This window comes from Mastomys coucha, unplaced genomic scaffold (genome assembly GCF_008632895.1).
Source record: "Mastomys coucha isolate ucsf_1 unplaced genomic scaffold, UCSF_Mcou_1 pScaffold22, whole genome shotgun sequence".
Classification (NCBI taxonomy): Eukaryota; Metazoa; Chordata; class Mammalia; order Rodentia; family Muridae; genus Mastomys; species Mastomys coucha.
In genome coordinates this window covers 181930395-181951202 of record NW_022196905.1, presented here as the reverse complement: position 1 = coordinate 181951202, position 20808 = coordinate 181930395, and the positions used below count along the sequence as shown (strand labels likewise).

Below are 20808 nucleotides of genomic sequence, written 5' to 3'. Positions count from 1 at the left end.
CGCACTAAACACATTTCAAAGAGTGCTTACTGTCTCTCATAATGTTGTGTCAATCTCCCTAAAGTTTGCCAAACTCATAAATCCTCCTTGCAAAGGTTTTGGCTTTGGGATTTTTTTTTTAATTTTTGGTGGTAGGTTGTTTGAGGATTTAATTACATTTATTTGGTTTATTCATTTTATTTATTTATTTATTTATTTATTTATTTATTTATTTATTTAGAGAGGGTGCATGCAACAGTGCAAGTATAGAGGCCAAAAGATAACCTGCAGGAGGCAGTTCTCTACCTCCATGTGAAACTTGGGGATTGAATTTAGGTTGTCAGGTTTTAGGGCAAGCATCTCTCTACCTGATGACCTTCTCCATAGGCCTTGCTTCATTTTCTGAAATTGGGCCCATGCTGGCTTTGAACTGGGCTGTCTTAGACCCCTCAAGTACTAGATTTAGAGATGGAGGCCACCAACCCTAGCAAGATATCCCATGGAGTTTTTACTGGTACATATAAAAATAAGGGTACTAATACTATTCCCAGATCAGAGAGGAGAAATAGAAGCAAAAGATTTGAAACAGAAGCAGAGGTTCAGAAGTAGAAATGACCATGAGAAAAAGGTTTCTAAATGGCTGCATTTCTACTAGCTATGAGATTACCAGGTTGAAAAGGGGGCAGATAAAGGAGGAAGCATGGTGATAACTTTAATACAGAAAGTTACTAACTACAAACAAAAGGAATAAACTTCAACAGTCAGATAATTTTACTAGCATCATTCAGTTTTTAAAAGAGCAAAAACTTATAAACTTATTTTCTTTGACTCTAAGATCCTAACTCATTTCATGTCATAATATCAAATATCATCGTGGTTGAAAAAGATTTATCTCATGGATACTTTAATGTTACAGTATCTACTAGAATAATATATAACAAATTATGTGACATATTAAATTTTTATCTTAAAATAAAAGTGACATAAAATTCAACACAATATTAACTTGAAAATCTTAAAAAAAAATACTTATTTACTGTTACATATAAATTTATTCTGTTTCTTGTTTTTGGAAGCCATCTCTCCTTTTGGTGCTGAGTAGAGAACCTAAGGCCTAACACATGGCAGGCAAGTGCTCTAGCACTACTACTATTTTAATAATTCTCTGATATTGGAGAGAAGCATATTTTATTCTTTTTATGCACATGTAAGTAAGTGTGTGTGTGTGTGTGTGTGTGTGTGTGTGTGTGTGTTTTCATGTGTTTCAAGTATCATCTTTAATACCACCAGCCACCTCCCTTGAGACATGATTCTTCATTAGCCAGGAATTCATCAATCAGGTTAAACTAGCTGGCTGGTCATCAGGCCCAGCATTTCCACTTGGATTTTGGGGACCACACTCAAGTCACTCAAGTCCTTGCATTTGTAATGCAAGCATTTTACCAAGTAAGCCACATCCCCAGATCAAAAAGCACACTATATGCTACCAATATTATTCTTTAAGACATAGAAGAAAATCTTATTAAAAATTAAAATGCTGTTGTTTCCTGGCCCTATTCAAAAATTCTATCAAGCAGAAAAATATGAAACATAAGTAATAATAGGAAAAAGAAAAAAAGATGATATTGTTAAAGAACATGCATTTAAAAAAGTATAGAACATCAAAATATCACCAATAACAATTTTAAAGAGGAAAAATGATGTACTTAATGATAAAATGTGTAATAATCCAAAAGACACATCCGACTAGAAAAATTTAGGAGCTGGAGAGAGAGCTCAGCAATTAAGAGCACTGACTGCTCTTCCAGAGGTCCTGATTCAATTCCCAGCAACCACATGGTGGCTCACAACCATCTGTAAAGAGAGCCAATGCCCTCTTCTGGTGTGTCTGAAGACAGTTACAGTGTACTCATATAAATAAAATAAATCTTAAAAAAAAAAAAAGAATTAAGAAAAATTTAGTTTGTTAACAAGGTAAACTGCTTACTATTCAACAAGCACAACATTAAGAATTTTATCAAAATAAAAAAAAGATTTTTATCCCTCAAACTTTGTGATATATGACTGTTCAACAGATAGGACAATTTCCTAACAAAGATTTAGAGCCTTAGCAGATTTTCTTAGCTAGAACTCTTAACCTCAAGCATAGAACACAGAAACAATATTTAGCCACAGTTTTCCCACATCTCCCAAAGATATAGCTCATTACTTCCTAAAAGTTATCAGGAAAATGTCAAAGAAAAAAAAAGGGCCTTTGTCATTAAAGCTCTAGCCATTTCACATAAAGAAAGCATATTTTATCCAACACCAAGATAATAAACAGGTTAAAAACAGAAGTGTCAGCTGGGTGGTGGCAGCGCACACTTTTAATCCCAGCACTTGGGAGATAGAGGCAGGAGGATTTCTGAGTTCGAGGCCAGCCTGGTCTACAGAGTTAGTTCCAGGACAGCCAGGGCTACACAAAGAAACCCTGTCTCAAAAACAAAACAAAACAAAAAACAAACAAACAAACAAAAAAGCCAGAAGTATCAATGAAATGGGACTTTCATAAAACAAAATGAGAAAAAAAAACTTTTGTTAACAAGAAGAAATCTCACTGAATTTAGAACACAGAGAAAGATTATATTTACATAAAAAGTAAGTCTCAAATATTCTGACAACAGAAAATGATAGATTGGGGGAAGGAATCTGAGAGAAGTATGAAATACATAGTTAGTGTGCTGAGAACCAAAGTAGGATCCTCTGCAAGAACGGTAAATGCTCTCACCAGATGAGCCACATCTACAGCCCCAACATCCTTACAAAAAAGAAAAAGAAAAACAAGAAAAACGTATATTAAGAAGTAAATATAAAATAAAAATAGTAATCAAATCCAACTGCAAACTAAAATAATAAAGTATTAAACTTGCTAAATTTCACATAAATTATTTTCTAATACTGACTGACACTTAAAAGTAAAGTGAATTGTCAGATACTGGTATCATCTTTCTAGAAGGCATTTTGGCAATAATGTACCAAAAATCAAAACTCACACACCTTAAATTTCAGCAGCACTCTGGAGCCAGAGGCAGGCAGAGCTCTGTGGTTCAAGGCCAACTTAGTCTACAGAGCAAATTCCAGGACAGCCAGAGCTACAACAATAACACACACACCCCAAAAAAGAACAAAACTGTTACATCTCAGTGATTATACCTCTCCATATCTAGCCTGTCTTAAATAAGGGGCAAGGAGGTAACACTGGGCTTTAAGCATGCTAAATTTAAAATAACTAGGTGTTATTATCCTATGAAATGACAGGATAAACGCTATTAGGCAAACAGTTTTACATCCAATGAATTTTTAGAATGCTACGCATCCTTCCAAATGTATAATTATAAAGGTTGGATAATGCAGCATCTTTATTTATGGGGAAGTCATATAAGAGGAAAAATCATCAAAACTTATGTATATGCTAATTACTAATTATGAATAAGAAATACAGTAACCTTTACTTTTCTATTTATATATTTTAACAATCATTTACACTATTGCATGTTAGAAATATACTGAAAACTTTTAAAATAATTAATATCCATAGTCACATGCACACTGAACTGAGACTTGCTTGAACAATGAACAGTTATTGAACATATTCTACATGCAATATCTTGGATTAATAAGAAAAAACTCAAAATTAGACAAGCAATAAAAGTGAGCCTGTATTTAAAAGCACTAAAAGGAAACTGTTTTAAAAGGGAAAAGTGAGACTGAGAAAGTGGCTCATCAGGTCAAGTACTTAACACACAAGCCCAACAGCATGAGTTCAAATTCCCATAGCCTAGGCAAAAGCTTAATGCTCCTATGGAAGTGCTCCTATGGAAGAGATGGAAAACAGACAGGAGAATCCTGCCTAGAAATGTATGGGCAACAGCAATGCACAGTAAGAAAGGCTCAGTTTCAAACAAGATGGAAGATGAGAATCAATACCCAACCTCCCTATGTACTCCATGCATTCCTGGCACAAATGCAGCCACTTTCATACATACATGAACACACAGACACACACACTTAAAAATAAGTAAATAGGCTCTTACCCTCTTGGCTCTCTCTTGCCTCTCATCCCCTCTCTCCCCCTCTCTCCATGTGCTCATGGCTGGCCTCTACTTATCTACTCTCTCCTTTTCTCTGCCTTTCTCTGCCTCTACTACTCTCTTAAATCCCCTCCCCATGTCCTAAATAAACTCTATTCTATACTAAAAACAAAAACAAAAACAAAAAAAAAACTATGTAAATAGGACGATTACTTATTAAGCAAAAATTCTTAAATATTAAAATTGTCCTTAAATATTAAATTTTTCCTTGAATGAGATATGCTATGCTTTCTGTAAGTAAAGTTATAAAGTAAGCCCACTTTAACATGAATTAGGAATGTATTTGGCAAACTAGCCATGGTAGCTCAAACGTGAAATCCTAGCACTAGGAAGGCTAAGGAAGGAGACTGCCAAACTCACTGGCACACTTGGATTCAGAGTGAAAACCTATCTCAAAACAAAAGAAAAACACCAAAATTAAGGTTGGTGATGTAACTCGGCAGTTTAGAATCTGCCTAGCACTGTAAGACCCTGAATTTTATCCCAGCACTGACAAACTAAAAATATATTTGAGAAGAAAATGTTTTACATTCTAAACTTATGTTAAATTTATAACTAAAACTCACAGCTTGTTCTAAAGATGTATGCATAGACCACACTTTAAACACTATATAAATTTCTAAAATAAAAACTTTATAATTTGGAGAAAATATCAAATATTTTTTTTAAAAAAATCTTTTTTCAACAATTAGTAAAGTTTTGTATATTGGAACAAACTAAAAATGTGTTTGAGGAGAAAATTTTTCCATTCTAAACTTTTGCTAAATTTAGAACCCTAAGTAAAGAAGCAGAGCATCAGTGAATGGGGATGGCTTTGTACACTGTATACTTCAGATGTTGATTTCTGGGCCGAGTTCTGGCTGCAGTCTGGACACTGGCATTGTTATGATTTCTGGATCATCTCCTATGTCAATGATGTGTAAAGACTGTGCTCCATCACCTCTGGTTAATAAAGTGCTGATTAGCCAATAGCTGGGCAGGAGAAGAAGGAAGGCAGAATTTCCTATCCCAGCCAGGAGGTCCCAAGGACAGAGAGAGGGAGAAGGAAAGAGAGGAAGAGAAGAACCAGGAAGATTCACCTTGAGCAGGTCTCCAAAGGAGTAAAGGACACACATGGAGCAGAGCAAGCTAGGGCAAAACTCAGATGCAAGTAATAGGGCGCGTGGCTGGGAAAGAGTCCAGGCGAGCAGGATTTGTGTTAGAACAGATGAGTATCTAGCCAGCCACAGTGCTTGCAGCTTGTTAATAAACATAAGGTCTCTGTGTCATTTATTTAGGAACAAGAGGGGCATAGAAAAGCCCCCAGAATTCTAATTACACTCAGATGTTACATGGTATAGAGAACTGACTGCTTCTCTGACCTCTACATGAGCCGCCCCTCAAAATAAATTAAGAAATGTTTTAAAAACATAAAATCATGTGTACTGGGTTAGTAAGATAAACTGCTAGCTATGATGTCACATAGATAGATGCTGTGAACTTTGCCCTCCAGACATGGCATGACGGTCACAATCCTGAAATGAGAGCAGCTAACGGCATAAGATCTGTTCAAGATTAAACCCACTAATATTCCATCATTGAGATCACGGATTAGACCTTCACTTCAGATTCCAGCAATTCACTCCTTCTGCTGTCCCTACCACCCTTGTGTTCCTCACCAGCTAATGTGGTCTTGAGAATTCCCTAATATGTAGGAGAGGGAAAGCTATCTAAGGGCAGGACTCCAACTATAAATCATTCATGACTTCCCTACTAGAGTATGACCTTAAAAGAAGTGTGTGTGTGTGTGTGTGTGTGTGATGCCACACATGTTTATGTGACCACAGGGACCAGAAGGATATTGGATTCCCTGGAGTTTGACTCACCCAGCTAGTTTAGTCAGTATTGCAAGAGACTCTTAATCTAAGGGTCATTGTGGGCTCATGCTCCATGTTGGGCATCATTTGTAACTGTGGGCTTTCCCACCCATGCACAAATTCTGGAAATAATGCCTCTGAGACTTACATTTTTGGGTCTGTTCACCAAGTAGCTCATATCTTAATTATCCCATTTATTCTTGTCTAAGTTCTACTATGTGACTGATTACCTGTTCTTCAGTTTCATGCAACCATCTTCTATATCCAGACTCATGTCCCTGTGCCTGACTCAAACCCAGAATTCCTCTCTCTGTCAGATGTCTCACCTTCTAATCTGGCCTCAGATCATTGGCCAATAAACATTTTATTGACAGGTGAATGCTTTTGGACAATGCACAAGAGATTATCCTTATACACAGGCAGCTCTCAACCCAATGCGGGTGCTGAAAACCAAACTCATGTCCTATGGAAGAACAAAGCATAACTACTCTCCTCTAGCTCTAGAACATAGCTATGTGGGGGTCACCCATATTCTTGTGGGGGTCACCTATATTCCTGTAAGTAAACCCAATAAAACTGACTCATTGACTTGGATGTTTCTTTGGTTTGTTGTTGGTGAGAATCAAAGTGAACAAAAATTTGTTTGGGGGGTGGGGATGGTAGTGAGAAAGGGTTTCTGTAAACCTGGCTGTCCTAGAACTACATCTATAAACCAGACTGCCTCGAACTCATAGAGATCTGCCTGTCTCTGCCCGAGTGCTGGGATTAAAGGTGCGCCTCCACCATCCAGCCATGATCAGGCTTTTTGTTCACCTCTACTTAGAAAAAGCAACAAAATGTATCCAAACAAGGGCTTAATTAATAGTCTAAGAGGAGCAGCTAGATTATCCTTGCGAGGGTATACAACTAAAGTTAAACTATCTGAGGAGAAATGTTCAAGGAGATAAACCCACTAAGGCAGTTCTCCATGTGGCATGAAACAGTGTGCTTCCTTGCTGTTCTAGCAGTTACACTGTTCCTACAATGGGCTATAAGACTTGTAAGTAAAAATAAGCTATCTGCCCAGAGGGAAAGGCAGTGCAGAACTCCTAGGGACTATGTTCCTCTGTCTTATAAGGTGGTATGCCTTCTTAATGAGTAGGATCCTCCAAATGAGTTCACGAATACCCTTAAGTGGCTGATGCACTAGAGAACATACTACATTGCCTAAAACAAACATATCTGGAATGGGATTGTAAGGAAGCAGCAGCAGGTAAGACATGCAAGTGATTATGAACTCTCTGCTCAAGGGAATTTGCCCATGTAAGGGAGGAACTCCTAACAAAGACATACAGCTAGAATCCTCCATTTTAGTCTCTGCTTTGACAGCTAAAGTGGATCAAGAGGATCAAGATGATGAGATGGGTCACTGGCTTGGTATTTCTTATAGCTGGTGAGGCAGCCTAAGGAAAAAAGAATAGAAATAAGGCCTGTGCCAAATACCCTTCTCTGGATTTAAAAACAAACCAAACCAAATGAAACAAACAAACTTGGACACATGAGAAAAAACCTAGAGGAGGCAGAAAATGAGGTAATGATAAAGGCAGTGTATAATACTCATCTCACTTTGCTAGACTGGATTATGTTCACTACAGAGATAAGAAAGAAGGAAATTCAGTGGAGGCCTCAGTTCTGGTGCATGTGTACTGGCTGATTTTGTGTGTTAACTTGACACAAGCTGGAGTTATCACAGAGAAGAGAGCTTCCCTTGAGGAAATGCTTCCATGAGATCCAGCTGTATAGCATTTTCTCAATTAATGATCAAGAGGGGAGGATCAAGCTCACTGTGGGTGGTGCCATCCCTGTGCTGGTAGTCCTGGGTTCTATAGAGAGCAAGCTGAGCAAGCCAGGGAAAGCAAGCTAGTAAGGAACATCCCTCCATGGCCTCTGTATCAGCTCCTGCTTCCAAGTACCTGACTTCCTTTGGGGATGAACAGCAATGTGGAAGTGTAAGGTGAATAAACCCTTTGTTCCCCAACTTGCTTCTTGGTTATCTTTTGTGCAGGAATAGAAACTCTGACTAAGACAGTAGATCTTTTGTAGCTTTGCCGAACCTCATAGTGGGTCAGCCTCTTTAAAAAGTAGGAGAGGCTTCAGCAGATCCGATGTAGATAGGCCTGTAAATCAGGCTAATGAAGTGTAAAAGCAATTAAGAAGGGAAGAAGGAAAACAAAAAGGTATTATTGTGGACAAAAGCAAATGTGTCGGGGCTGGAGAGATGGCTCAGCGGTTGAGAGCACTGACTGCTCTTCCAGAGGTCCGGAGTTCAATTCCCAGCAACCACATAGTGGCTCACAACCATCTGTAAGGAGATCTGACGCCCTCCTCTGGTGTATCTGAAGACAGCTACAGTGTACTTACATATAATAAATAAGTCTTTTTTTTAAAAAAAAAAAAAAAAAGGCAAATGTGGCAAGATTGTCCCAGGTTCTAGGGGAAAAAGATGGAAGGACAACCAAACACTGCACTAGTGAGGTTTTGGAAGACTTGAGGCCTGAGCACTTCACCTTACTCTTTAGCTGAGGACACAATGGAACTCAATTCACTTTGCTCAGCCAAGGCACTTTTTGCAGCCAGGTGTAGCTAATGGAGTGGAAGTATGGTGGCTGCAGAGCTATCCCAGAGTGACAGGCCTGCAAAGCCCAACACAGAGAGCAGGCTGAGGGCATGATGTCACTCCCAGCCTCCCCTTTACTCAAGGGGTAGAGAAATGTGACACATGCCCCAGGATGAGGAGGTGGAACAATTCCTAGAGAATGATTGTAGATTGTGCCTCCTATCCACACAACTGCATCCAAAAATGCCCTTTTGAAGAATTGATACAAACACTGGATCTTTTTGTGCTGTAATGGACCTTACTGTCTCTGTATCCCCTTAGATCCTGTATCCCCTTTGGTGCTGAGTCGTAAGACTAATTGGTACAAGCCTAGAACAAATTATGCTGGTCCTTCAGAGATCCTACCTACACTCTATTAAGAGGACTTACTATATAATGCTAACTTGAGTACCTTACAGATTTAGAAAAGCATCTGACAGTACAAACACAACTAAAGGTACAAGGATGGGAAATTATCCACATAAAGTACAGAGACCGGGCACTCTTGGGAATTTATGATTGGATAAAGCATAAATTATACTGCTGAGAATGTGTGAGGAAAGCCCTACAATAATCTACGCCTAGGTAAATGAAAACATCAGTTACGGATAGATGTATGTCTAATTGTAAAAGACACTCCCAGAAGCCACAAGACTACTACTAAAACCAATACCATGGCAGGCTACCTCCCTCTGAGGTACACAAGCTATTGCAACTGATATTGGCTGCATGTCATAACTGGATGTCAAGATCCTACAACTCTTCACACAGCACAACATGGGTCAGAATACAGAGAAACTGAATTAGAAGTGAGTTCCCTCCTTGACGGCTATCGTTCTTAGTGCCAAATTAAAAAAACAAAAAATACCATTACAGAGGCTGGGCTGGGGGTGGTTGTCTCAATACTATTCAGGTATGTTAACACCATACGAATGCAAAAATCAAGATGCTCTCACTGGTAGAAGTGCCATGACTTTTGTGAGGTATAAAAATTACTTTCTGGTGGGACTTAAGGCTTGGGTGTAAACTTTAATACTTAAAACAAACAGCTGTGGCTAAGGAGATGACAAGCCCCAATGGGAGAACTATGGCCAGCTATGTACATAACACACCTCTCAAAATTCTTCCCATCAAAATTCTTCTAAACATTTATGTTTATGCCCATAAACTATTGTTGCTGTCAACCTTGGCTAGGGAAGCTTCTTTATGCTGTGGACAGCAGCTACAGAACAGACTCAGAAGCAGTCCAAGAACTGAGAACAAGTCACTGTTGCCATAACAAAGTAACCCAATGCTTACCACTAAATGGGAGAAAATAATCAGACATCTGTATGACTTTCCCCCTATCTACCCATACACAAGGCTCAGGGAATACTGTGGAAGAGAGGGCTAAAAGTGTACTATAACATGGAAGAGGTGGAGTGCTGAAGTCTGTGCTCTGGGGCTCTGTTGCTATCTTGAAATCAGAGCATGAAACCTATACAACACTGGGACCACTGTCAGTCTCTCATGGAAAGAGAGCCTCCTGAGGTGCACACAGCCACTCCACTCTAGGAATATACAACAATTAACAATGGCTGGGAGAAGAGACTGTTCTCTGATGGTGTACCTGCCCATGCTCATGTAAGTAATCCTAATTAAATTTGCTACTGTTGAATAGAATCATTTCTCTGGTGTCCCTGCCTTCGTTTAGTAGGGTGAATTAGGTTCCTCAGAAAAACTCATACAACAATATTTAATAACCTAATTGTTGAGGATATCTGATCACACTATGAATCCCAAGATTTGTGTTATTTACTGGAAAAACATGTTGTTAGTTGTGGTGTGCATCAGCTTTAACACAAATATTTAATCCAGGAGCCTTCTGCTTGAATATTGTAAGCAGGCTTAAATAAAGTCAACCATAGGTCAAGAGGCAGATGGAGCAAGCAACCAGTTAACAGGAAGTATCAGAATTACTACAAAGAAAGCATAGAGAGTAAGAGGGAGTCAGGAGGACAGACAGACACACAGGAAGTAGAAGGGAGGAGCAGTCAGTTTGAAGGTTTTTTGATATGGCATCCTGAAAGAGGGGACTCGTGCTGGGGAGTGGAAGTTGGCTAAGAAGGAAGGTCAGTTGGCTTTCTCTGCCTCTCTGAGCTAGCAGGTTTTCACTTTTCACAGCCTCCCCCAACTCCCACCCCCCAATCTGGCCCCTGAGTCTTCATTGGTAAAATTGAATGGTTGATATTTTGTTTTAAAAAGTGCTGGAGCGGTGGGTCAGCGATTAAGAGCAACCACTGTGGTTCCAAAGGATCCCAGTTCAAATCTCAGCAACTGGTTGATGGCTTACAGCTGTTAAAACTGTAACTTTGGGCAGGAGAGATGTCTCAGCAGTTAAGAGCACTGACTGCTCTTCCGAAGGTCCTGAATTCAAATCCCAGCAACCACATGGTGGCTCACAACCGTCCATAATGAGATCTGATGCCCTCTTCTGGGGTGTCTAAAGACAGCCACAGTATACTTACACATAATAAATAATTTTTTTTGTTGTTTTTTTCGAGACAGGGTTTCTCTGTATAGCCCTGGCTGTCCTGGAACTTACTCTGCAGACCAGGCTGGCCTCGAACTCAGAAATTGCCTGCCTCTGCTTCCCAAATGCTGGGATTAAAGGCATATGCCACCACTGCCCAGCAAATAAATAAATCTTTAAAAAAAAAACAAAAAAACAAAATAAAACACCTAATAGTTTAAAAGGCACCCTAATATTGAAGCAAAATTAGCATAAAGTTAGAACTGGTTATGGTGACATGTCTATAATCTTAACACGTGTGGAGACAGGAGGCTACCGCAGGTTTAGTGCCAGCCTGAGCTACATGAGATCCTGCCACAAATAAAAAAGAAATAGAAAGCTGGAGCTGGAGAGACAGCTCAGTGGTTAAGAGCACATATGCACCTCGAAGAGGATCTCAGTTCCATTTCCAGCACCTATGTCAAATGGCTCACAACCACCTATAACTCCAATTCTAGGTAATTTGCCATCATTAGCCTTGATGGGTACTCATGTCAACCTACACACACACACACAAACACACACACACACACACACACACACACACGCACACGCACACCCAGAGACAAACAACTAAAAATAAAACTGTAAAGAGGATATAAAGTATAAAGCTAAATAACATATGCATATGTATCAATTCTCAATATATTAACATTACATAAATTTCTCAAAGGAACTAGTATCTCCTCCTATAAAACGTTTCTCAGGATCCTGGGGAGTCAGCTCAGTTGGTAAAGCACTTCATAAAGGAATTCAGATTCCCAGCACCCACATAAAATAGCTGTGGTATGTATGTAGCTTTAATCTCAACACTGGGAGAGCACAGACAAAAGGCTCCCTGGAGCTTGCACTGCCAAAACAACAAACAAAACAACATACCCACAGGAGATCTTTTCCATTGTTCTTTCTATTTAAGATTTCAAAAATAAAAATTCAATAAAAGCTGCTGAGGTGGCTCTGAGCAGGTAAAAGTACTTGCCACCAACCCTAACAATCTGAGTTTGACTCCTGAACCCATATGATGAAGGAAAAAACTGATTCTACAAGGTGTCTCTGACCTCTACCTATGTGTCCAAGTACACACACATTCACACATAATAAGTAAATAAATAAATATATTTAAAGGTTTTTTAAAAACTGAGTGAGTTTCTAGAATTCAAGATACCTTTTTCAAGTTAAAAAAGAAACTTCAAATTCTGAAGATTTAATGGAAGATAAGACAAGTAAATTACAACAAAATGTAATTGAAACTGACAAGAACTTAATGTTCAACATTTGGAAGGCAAATGCAGGATCATCACTGGAAACTTTAGGCAAGCCAGGGGTAGAGACAGCAGACCTTATCTAAAAAAGGAAAACAAGGTGTTTAACTTCACAATAAACTTATTAAGTCTTTCACTATATAGTTACTGATGATGTAGTTCTCTCTTTCCATCCCCACCCCCTTCCTCCCTCCCTCCCTCCCTCTCTCTCTCTCCCCCCTTCTCCTCTTCCTCCTCAGTAATTTAAAAAAAAAAAGTCACCTTATGTATATAGGTGTTTTGCCTGCAAGTATGTCTGTGTACCATCTGTATGTCTAATACCCTCAAGAGACTATAGAGAAGGCATGGATTTTCCCTGCTCCTGTAGTTACAAAAGTTGTAAACTACCCTGTGGGTGCTAGGAACAGAACCACCATCCTCTCTAACTACAGAAAGTACTCTTAGCTGCTGAGGAATCTCTCCATTCCCTCCTGGGATGGTTTGAATATACTTGGCCCAGGAGTATTAGAAGGTGCGGCCTTTTTGAAGTAGGTGTGGCCTTGTTGGAGGAAGAATGTCATTGTCTCTGGAAGTCGGTCTTCTCCTAGCTGCCTTTGGAACAAGAGGGAATTCTCAGCTCCTCCTGCACCATGCCTGCCTGGGTGCTGCCATGTTCCCACCTTGATGATAATGGACTGAACCTCTGAATCTATAAGCCAGCCCCAATTAAATGTTGTCCTTTGGGCTGTAGAGATGGCTCAGCAATTAAGAGCACTGACTGCTCTTCCAAAGGTCCTGAGTTCAAATCCCAGTAACCACATGGTGGCTTACAACCATCTACAATGGGATCTGATGCTCTCTTCTGATGTGTCTGAAGAGAATGATAGTGTATTCTCATGCATAAAAAAAAATAAGTTAAAAAAAAAATGTTGTCCTTTATAAAGTTACCTTGGGGAATGGCAAGACGGCTCAGTGGGTAAGAACACTGACTGCTCTTCCAAAAGTCCTGAGTTCAAATCCCAGCAACCACATGGTGGCTCACAACCACCTGTAACGAGGTCTGACGCCCTCTTCTGGTACATCTGAAGTCAGCTACAGTGTACTTATGTGTAATAATAAATAAATCTTTGGGCCTGACGAGCGGAGTTGACCAGAGCAAGAGGAGATAACTGGAGCAAGCAGAGGTCCTAAAAATTCAATTCCCAACAACCACATGAAGGCTCACAATCATCTGTACCTCTGCAGTATACTCACATAAATAAATAAATCTTAAAAAAAAAAAAAAGTTACCTTGTAAAACCCTAACTAAGACACCTTCCCCCCAACACACATTTTTTTGGAAACAGGATCTTATATACTATAGCACAGTGGTTCTCAACATTTCTAATGCTGTGACCCTTTAATACAGTTCCTCAAATGTTGCTACTTCATAGCTGTAATTTGCTACTGTTATAAATCATAACATAAAAATCTGATATACAGGATATCAGATATGTGACCTTTATGAAAGGGTTTTTCGGGCTGGAGAGATGGCTCAGCAGTTAACAGCACTGACTGCTCTTCCAGAGGTCCTGAGTTCAATTCCCAGCAACCACATGGTGGCTCACAACCATCTGTAATGGGATCTGATGCCCTCTGCTGAGGTGTCTGAAGACAGCTACAGTGTATTCATATATACATAAAATAAATAAATAATTTAAAAAAAAAAAGAGGGGGTTTTCAACCCCTAAAAGGGGTTGCAACCCACACAGGTTGAGAACTGCTGCTATAGCACACATTGACCTGGATCATACGGTGTCATTCAGGCTAGCCTTAAATTCACAGCAATTCTTGTGCAGGTACACACAGAGACCAGTTAGCCAGATCTCCCTGGAGTTGAAGTTAAAGGTGGCTGTGAACCAGACATGCTGAAAAATCAAACTGAACTTCTGGATAGGCACTTTATGTTCTTTTTGTTTGGTTTGTTTTGTTTTGTTTTTCTACACATGGTTTCTCTGTATAGCCCTGGCTGTCCTGGAACTCACTCTGTAGACCAGGCTGGCCTCGAACTGAGAAATCCTCCTGCCTCTGCCTCCCAAGTGCTAGGATTAAAGGCATGTGCCACCATTGCCTGGCGGCACTTTAAGTTCTTAATCATTGAGTTAATCTCTCCAAGCCCTATCATTTCTTTATGGTATAAATTTGTTAAGTTACTTATGCAGAATATTTTAAGACTAGTAAAATTTGTTCATTATATCTTTACTTCATAAAAGAGCAAGAATGAGCCCTAAAGTCAATCCCCCAATATATAAACTTGTTTGCTAAGACCTTTTCCTTCCTACAATTACATACACTAAATCTATCAGATTCTTATCATACACTAAATCTATTACTTTCTTATAAGTATACACTCATTTCTAAGCAAAAATCAATTCATTTCACCCTATTGTTATTAACCTCAAATCTCCATCTTCATTCTGATCCATACCTATAGTTAACACCTATCAACTCCTATCAAATATCAAACACTTCCAACAGAGTAGTATAAACCAACTACCTATGCACCCCCACCTGCTCCAAAGCATTACTCTTCTGTGTCAAGAGACCCTCAAGTCCTCCCTAAAGCACCAATTCCTATCAAGTCACTTCTAAAAGAAGACACTCCTTTTTCTACTCTCCTGGCTAACTGGGAAAAGAAACTTTGTGCAGACCATTTTTATTAACTAATCCTCAGCTTTTCCTCTTTTAAAAAATACTCATCAAAACTACTACCCACCTTGTGCATCATTTTGTTCAATCCTACCCTTGATAACAGTGACTCCTAGTTTTGCCCACCATTTCCTGCTTCTATGAAGTGTGTGTGTGTGTGTGTGTGTGTGTGTGTGTGTGTGTGCATATATATATTTTCTAAGATTTTCTAAGAGTCTAGTCTCAATTCCAACATCTATTTATCTTCCTCATTCCAATACCTCTTTCAGTCTGAACTGGTAATTTGTTCAAGGTCAGGAATTTAAACTTCCTCTCTGATCCTGCTTCTTGCATTCTACTGTATCACTGCCTAATTATGCTGAATCTGTTCTTGACCTTTCTGAATACTTTCAGTTCCCTCAATTATTTTTCTTTCTCTTCTCTCTTAATCTTTTGCATTCTTACCCCAAACCAAATAACATATTATGAAAATGTCTTGTTAGCATCCTTGACTTTCCTATTTGCTCCTTCTGCTAACTCTAGAAATCCAACTAGCTGCTTTCTTTGCTTCTACTCGTACCCTTTCAAGGTGATATTGCCTTTGCTTTGACTTTTGACAAGACTTTAAGTCATGTATATAACATAACATAAATGCGCTGTCACGGGGAATACAGCTTGTCTAGTTTCCTCAATGGCTTATCCCCAAACATTTGTCAATACATTAAAAGCACTCAAATTTATAAAATGAATGAATTGCTATGTACTGCCTGTTAGCTTCATACAAAATTCCCTAATGTGACTGTTGCAGGATGTTTGAACCCCGAGATTGTGTTATTTACTGGAAAAACCTGTTTCTAGTTGTAGTGTGGCTCAACCCTTAGCACACACCTTTAATCCCAAACAATGAAGGTAAAGTTAGTTGTAGAACGAATACCCATATTTGAAAATTCTATCTAATTGAATGGCAGACAAAGTGACAAATCAGAGAAAGTTTTAACAGAATAAGATATGTCCAACTCTCTCGGAGAGAGAAAAGAGAGGCTACTTAACAGAGAGCAGTACAGAAAGAGAAAGGCAGGAGAGTTTACCAGGAAAGTTTAACTGAGATAGGTTAAAGAGAGAACGGTGAAGACAGCATGAGCCAGAGAATGAGAAGCAGCCAAAAGATTAGAACAGATTGCTAGAGTTAGTTTGAGGCCAAGCAGAGCCTTGGAGACCACAATTCAGGTGGGCACAAATAAATCAAGGTCTTTCTCAACTACACAGTGAACTAAAGGCCAGCCAGGGGTATATGAGACCCTGTTTCAAATACAAAAGAGAGACTGGGCTAGCCCAGGTTTCATTCCCAGCACCCACATTTTGATCACAACCCTCTTTAACTCCAGTCCCAGGGAATCTGACACCCTCACCCGAGTTCTGCTGGAACCAGGCAGAGATAGTGTATATGCATACATGCAGATGAAACACACAAATAATATGTGTATATGATTTTTTTTTCAAGATTAGGTCTGGCTATATAGAACAGGCTAGCCCCAAACTCCTGATCCTCCTGTCTCAGCTACCCAACAGGTATATGCCACTTGCCTGGCTTTTCTTAAAAACAGCATGAGAATGCATACATACATACATACACACACACATACATACATATACACTAAAGATCAATTACTTCTAAAATATTTTAAACAAAATCTCTTCTAGTCTCATCCTTTAGTCATTATATTTCTTGATTTTTATACAGCATTTCTCAGGCTGCATGAACTTGGCCAGCCAAGAATAACCTTAAACTCCTGTGTCTACTATCCCTAATGAGGGATTTTTATAAGCATCCCTCATCATTCCTATTTGGTGTTGGAGAGCAAATCCAGGGCAACAATACATGCTAGGCAACTACTCTATCAATTAAGCTAGCCCTAGCCATGAATCTTCTACACAGTCCTTCATGACTTCTTTTAACTTTAACTGAACTTACGTCCCAACACTAACTTCTTATGTGGCAAAGTAATTTCAGATAACTCAGTTAATGCCTGTCAGTTGTTGGTTTAACAAACTTAAGAAAGCAGAAAAGATCATGAAAGATAAAGCCAGATAAGAAATGTGATTTGTCATCTGACAAATCAAACTCAAATGAGTTTTTTAAAGAATTGTAAACACAAAAGAATCCCAGAAAGTACTGTATAAATCATCTTATTTAGCTAGTCGGAATGGCACAGCTCTTTTCTAACAAAGGATGAAGAAACACCAAAATGGCAGGTCAAAAGGCAGCACCCCCAAAGGATTTATTTGCTTACTAATTAGATCCTTCAATCCTGCACCAGTTTTTAGACGGCATACCCCAGTATAAAGTGTTCCCAACTTTAATACATATGAAACTAACATACTACGGTGTCAAAAACAAATTTTGGAAACAAATTTACCTCTGTTCCACGGATCAAAGCTTATTAAAAAAAAAAACACAGTAAATTCTTATACTTTATACTTTGAAAACAAACACTAAATTCATGACCTAATGTTTTAGATAATTAAAAATAAGGAACGTATAAACAATTTTAAACTCAATTTATATTAACAAAGACGTTTAGATATCACTAGTCTCTAAGATCCTTCCAAACACTTTGGGTACAACACCCACTTTGGAATATAATGAAAATAGCCCCCAATCGCCATTGAAAGACCCTTGAAGATGATGTACTTTCCTGTTTAAGTCATTAAACCCCTGTTACTCAAACTATTTAAGAACTTGTTACTCTCTATTTAAAAAGAAAAAGAAAATCTCATGCACGAGGCTTTTTTTTTTTCAATTACTACATTTACCGAGGTGTTACCTTCCACTGCAAAATTCGGTATTAATGACGACAGCCAGTGGCCCTGACCAGGAAGGTGATAGGGAAAAGGCAGAAGCAGGTGCACAAGAAGCTCTCTAACACCGGCTCTAGTAACTAGAGAACACAGGAGGCGGAGTCTGGAAAGCGGTTATGGGGCAGGGAGTGGTAGGGGCACCCAGAAAGCCCGCTTCTTCTAAGCGCCAAAACACGATCTGTTACTCGTAGTTCACGCAATACAAATCCTAAAACAGCCGCGAAAGAAAAGACAAAAACGTTTTGTGTCTTGTTTGGTTTTTTTTGTTTGTTTGTTTGTTTGGGGGACAAGGTTAGCTGCGGCAGGAGCCGGCCGCGAGAGGAAAAGTTGTTCAAGCAGACGCCCCACCGCCCCGGGGGGCCTAACAACCTAACCCTTAACAGCAGTTTCTGCAAAGCAAGCCACGCTGTCAGAATCCCACGGCGTGGATATCTCGTGGACCCACCACCACCACCCCCGCGCCCCTCGATTCTAGACGTAAATCCTCACGAAGGGGTGGAGAAGGAGCAGTGGGAGGAGCGCGGAGAAGGATTATTTAATTAACATTTTCTTAGCGAGAACCTCCAAGCAGGAGTCAGGAACGCCTACCGGGGCCTTTCAGCTCCAAGAAGAAAGAGCGACAAGCAGAAACTCCCCGGCCGCAGGCGCTCTGCACCCAGGAGGATTCGGGCCGCCAGGGGGTGGGAGGGGGGGGTCCTCCCAGGATAGAATTTGGCGGGTGGGCTGGGAGGAAGGGAGGAGGGAGGGAGGGAGGTCACCGGGCCTCAGGTCGCCGAGGCCTGTTTCTTTCAGAACTCATCACCCAGACTACAAGGCAAGCTTCCCCTCCAGAACGGACACCCCACGATCGTGGAGGCGCCGCCAGCACCTCCCCAGATCCGATGTCAGCCTGAGGGTGGGGATTGGGGGGGTGGGAAGGATCGCGCAGCCAAGGGACCTCGGAGTTAAACGGGCAGGCGCGGCCGCAGACCGCTCCCAGCACGGCGCCCGCCTAGCACCACCCGGCTCCAAGCCCGCGGCTGCCAAAGGGCCGCAGCCCCGCAGGCATTATTACCTGTAAACGAAGCCGCCCCTCCTGCCAAGGGCGGAGTGGCGGTCGGCCCCTCCGGGAGCCGCCACCAGCAGCGGTTCTTCCTCGGGGACCGCGAAAGGGAGGCCCACACGTTCCCTAGACTGCTCAAAGCCCGATGGCCGCCTCCTCTACCTTAGCTAACTAGGCGCCAACCGCCGCAGCCACCGCCATCTTAGGACCTCATTGTGGTGGGAGAAGAGGGGGGCGGGGGAACTGCAGAGAGAGAGAGAGAGGTAGAGGGAGAGAGAGAGGAGGGGGGTGGGGGTGGGGGTGAGCGAAACGCTCCGCGAGACTAGCGCCGTCTCCTCGGCAACGGCCGCGCGGGGGCGAGAACTCGCGGGGGGCTGGAGCCGCAGTGCGAACTCAAGGCGTGCAGGACCGAGGTCACGTGACGCTCGGGCGTCCGGGGAGTCCCTCACGGACCGAACGGATACACTCAAACGAACAGCCTGAGGACTACACATCCCAGAATGCCCGCTCAACCGGGCAGCAAAAGGCGCTACGGGACTACAAATCCCAGTATGCTGTGCGTCTTCCAGATGGGTCTGCTGTGGTTTATAAGGCTTGAGGCCTGTCTGAATTATTAGTGCTTTAGCGGGCTGCCAGAATCCTGGTGCTTTTTAATTTTCTGTGTGGGCATGAGCTTCCAGATGGAGACGGGAAGACTGGAAATCCTCAGATCTCTCTCTTGTACTGCATTCCTACCCACTTTCCTGTCATGAAGAATACAGATTGATGGGCCCCTATAATCTAACCCCTAATTTTAACAAGGAGATTAAACCAGTTTGTCCTGTGTTGTGTGTGGTTAGTCGGTGGAAGAATCATAAATAATTGTCAAGGATCATTGCCACTTGGAACGTTGTCCTGCTGCTTTGGTAGTAGAAACAAGTGGTTGTAAGCAGAGTTTAATCCCGTGAACTTTTCTCTGAACTGATAGCCTTTGAAATCCTGTTTAATTTATATTCTTGCTAATGGTTGTATTAAAGTTAGTAAATAGATAAGTAGTGGCTTGAAAACAGCACAAAACAAACTTTTTTTTTTTTAAGTTACAAGGCTTTCAATATGCCAGGCTCCAAAGTTAGACTACCTGTCAATTTTAGTTGCATGCATGCACATTGTGTTTTTAGACAGTCGACAATTATGGAATGGGGTTTTTAATGTAAGATAACGTAATTGGGGCTGGAGAGAAGGCTCAGCAGTTAAGAGCACTGACTGCTCTTCCAAAGGTCCAGAGTTCAATTCCCAGCAACTACATGGTGGCTCACAACCATCTGCAATGGGATCTGATGCCCTCTTCTGGTGTGTCTGAAGACAGTTACAGTGTATTCCTATACATAATATAATGTATAGTACATGTAGGGTACAGTGTATTCCCTACACATAAAACATAACGTAATTGGGAAAGAATAGGCTTATGTCTCCACAATAAACTGCTCTGCACAATTACCAAACAAATTGTTTACAAAACAAAATAGTACAACTCTCTCAGAGCACCACAGTTCATATAAACAAACCTCCTCCAGCCCACAGCCGTTTACTACTGTGTCCATAGCCTCTGTATTCGTTTGATTTTGTCTCTGAGGCAATGTCTCTTGTATCTCAGGCTGGCCTCAAATCTCTGACTTCAGATCCTTCTGCCTCTGGAATGCTGGGGTGCACATTGCTGGAAATCCAACCCAGGGTTTCATGCATGTTAGGCAAACATTCTGTCAACTGAGCTACATATCCAGCCTGGTGGCGGAGATTGAACCTGGGGTTTTTCAACATGCTAGGCAAGAACTCTACCATTGACCTATATCTTTAGGCCTCTTTTTATTT

At 40.7% G+C, this 20808-nt stretch overlaps 1 protein-coding gene across 9 annotated transcripts in view; it reads right to left on the bottom strand.

Annotated features, from left to right (window-relative positions):
* Nucleotides 1-19405, bottom strand: part of Pcm1 (pericentriolar material 1) — a 105040-nt gene extending 85635 nt beyond the window's left edge. For 6 of the 9 annotated variants that reach the window (XM_031339600.1, XM_031339603.1, XM_031339605.1 and 3 more), the window contains exon 1: nt 18973-19404. The gene's annotated coding sequence lies outside the window, so the exon portion shown is untranslated. Of the gene's footprint in view, nt 1-18972 lie in introns of all 9 variants that reach the window. The other 3 variants (XM_031339601.1, XM_031339604.1, XM_031339602.1) reach the window with 1 other exon arrangement.
* Nucleotides 19406-20808: the final 1403 nt, after the last annotated feature.